This window comes from Notothenia coriiceps, unplaced genomic scaffold, assembly GCF_000735185.1.
Source record: "Notothenia coriiceps isolate Sejong01 unplaced genomic scaffold, NC01 NC01_scaffold00019001, whole genome shotgun sequence".
Classification (NCBI taxonomy): Eukaryota; Metazoa; Chordata; class Actinopteri; order Perciformes; family Nototheniidae; genus Notothenia; species Notothenia coriiceps.
The window spans coordinates 91,701-94,653 of NW_011351702.1; positions in this window are offsets into that span (position 1 = coordinate 91,701).

Genomic DNA, 2,953 nt, shown 5'->3' on the forward strand with positions numbered 1-2,953 from the left:
CGTGCAGTTTTGTTTTATTGGGGGGGTCTGGGGGGGTCCGAAAACCCTAGGGTTAAACCCTAACCCTAACCCTAACATGTCACCCATCTCCTTCGCATAGAGTTGATCAGGTTGTTGATCTTCAATGGCTGTGCGAAGTTGCTGGATATTGGCAGGAACTGGAACACGCTGTCGTATACGCCGATCCAGAGCATCCCAAACATGCTGAATGGGTGACATGTTAACCCTAACCCTAACATGTCACCCATTGAGCATGTTTGAAGTGCTCACTATCACAGACTCTTTCAGATTTGTGAACAATATTTGAGAGAAATGGTTATTTTTGTGTATAGAGAAAATGTTTTAGATCTTTGAGTTCATCTCATGAAAAATGGGAGCAAAAACAAAAGTGTTGCATTTATATTTTTGTTCAGTGTAGTAAGGTGCATTACAATATGACATCCCTACGCTGTGTACGTAAATGTATGCACTGACTGTGTTGCTCCCCCCACTCTCTCTATCGGGACCATGGATAGCCTTTGTTTACGTGTTTAAAAAAGCACCAGAAGTTTATATATAAACATCTAAGTTGTTCTTGCCCCACCATTTTTGTACATATAAGAACGCCACTGGACATGTAGGCTAAGTCTAAACATTTTGCGATGTTTCTAGAACTTTATAACATAGAAAAATAAATCAACAAGATCAACAGATTGAGGATTAGTATGTGGAAGTTATGTCAAATTCGTCTTTGAATCGTGAGACTGGTATGGAAAATAGCATGTTAGCATGAGTAGCCCCAGCCTGTCTTGTAGTGTGATACCACTTGTTCCTCTAGAGGTCAATAGCGAGTCACTGTTGCGCCCGTCTAATCTTACTTTAGACTAGAGGACAAAGAAGTAATTTGAAGCAGGACCAGTGGATTAAACTATTTCGGCCTTGGAAAATGTTGTTATGTAGTGACTTGTTCTTGGCAATCCAGAGCATTGATTGGTGCAGGAATGAGGCCTGAAATCCGGAAATGGGTTAGCATTTTAGAACTTCCGGTTACCTCTTCTCCAAGTCAATGGGTTTTTAATGTTTTTTTTCTTTAGAGATTCCAAAGCTTTGTTTTACGACATAAAATATGGCAGTAAATACCCCACTTATGAATGTCTGAAGCTTCTATGTTCTAAAAAACGACGGGTGCTAATTGGTGGAAAAAATGAGAGTAGGGGGCACTGGGCCTTGGGCTGACGAGATTTGAGTTGCTGTGGCAGCTGACTAGGACTCTGTATCCAGATAAGACAAGTCAAGGCAAAATAAATGCCAATGCCACAGTTGAAGATTACAAATTAGCAGTGTTATTTCACCAGCTGTCAGAGTTTCAGCAATGTAGTGGCATTTTGCATGTTCTTGACCAACTTTTAGTAACTGGTAGGCTTTTTCCTGACTAAAATGTTTAGAGGTGAAATGCTGTCCCTATGTCTTTAGAGCAAGAGGCTTTGTACTACACATTTTTACACCTCTAACAATAACACAAGATTTGGTTGGCCTTCCAATACAAACCACATGTTTTTGTCACAGGGACATAACAGTTAAAACAACAGAATCATATTGTGAAATTCTCCATGGATTTGCAAAACACATTGAGTACTTTGTATTGCATCATTAGGCGCATTCACACCGCAGTACTTTTCTCTCTCTTTAGTTCTCATGAACTAAGTACAGATCGCGTTCACACCGGAATAAGTTCCTGGGGAAGGATTAGGCCAGTGATTCTCAAACTTGTTTCAATAATGTTCCCCCTTTGAAAAAAAGATTCAGCCAAGTACCCCCTGATCAGCGCAAACAAATATTTGTTAGGGAAAAAAAGCCTATATAAAGATGTACAGTATGTGCTGCACCATCAGTGTCTGATTTATTAAAGCAACAACATTGTAACTGAGAAACGTTACATTACATTGCATTTAGCTGACACTTTTATCCAAAACACTTAAATGCTACATACATGGCCAACCAATTTTGACATCATGCAATAACACTAAGATGACTTTAGTTGCATTGAACTGATCTTTTTAATAAATTGTACTTACAATTTAGGGAGAAAAATAAGCTTGTGCTTCACTGAGGATCTTTGTCATTCTGACAGGGAGGCAACTGCAATTATTACACTTCGTGTTTTGAAATATGTGTAACTCTAGTCTATTCATATAAAACCCACACTGCTCAAACTTTGTTACTTTTCCTAAAATTGGTATATTTATCTATTTTTTTTTTCATTAACATAAGATAAATCTCACGTACCCCTTGCAGTACTCCAACGTACCCCTAGGGGTCCGCGTACCCAAATTTGAGAACCACTGGATTAGGCAAATGAAGCCGCTGACGTCACTTCTTCTTCTTTTGCTTTGGGTTTACTGGCAGGCCGCAAACAACTTCACAGCGTATACTGCCAACTGAAGTCCCCGGCCGGAAGTCCCCTTCAGTAGAAGCTGCTGGGACTCAGCAGCTTCTACTGAAGCCTTCCGAGAAAATCGCCAGAACGCCGACACCTCCTCATCTCCACTGCTCCTATGTTTTCTTTTGTGTTGCCATAAGTTAGTCTCTCTGCGTTTCTGCGCTGAGCTAATGCTAATAATGCTAATGCAAGGATACTAAAATGGCGGCTTCACAAAACCTTTTGGGAGTTTGGCGGGGCGTGGNTTTAGTAACATTCACTTTTAATAGTTTAGATACAAAGCTTTTGCTTGTAGTTGCACGTACAAGCAAAAGAGCAGTGGCTCAGTCTGTAGGGTCTTGGTCTTGGAACCGAAGGGTGGCAGGTTCACGTCCTGATCGGACCAAAGAAATATGGAGTGAGCTGGTAGAGCAAGGAACCTAACCTCGAAACCGCTCCCTTGGCGCTGGACCCCTGGCAGCCTCTCTGCTCTGCCACCTCTCCTATCTACGTGTGTGTGTGTGTGTGTGTGTGTGTGTGTGTGTGTGTATCCTA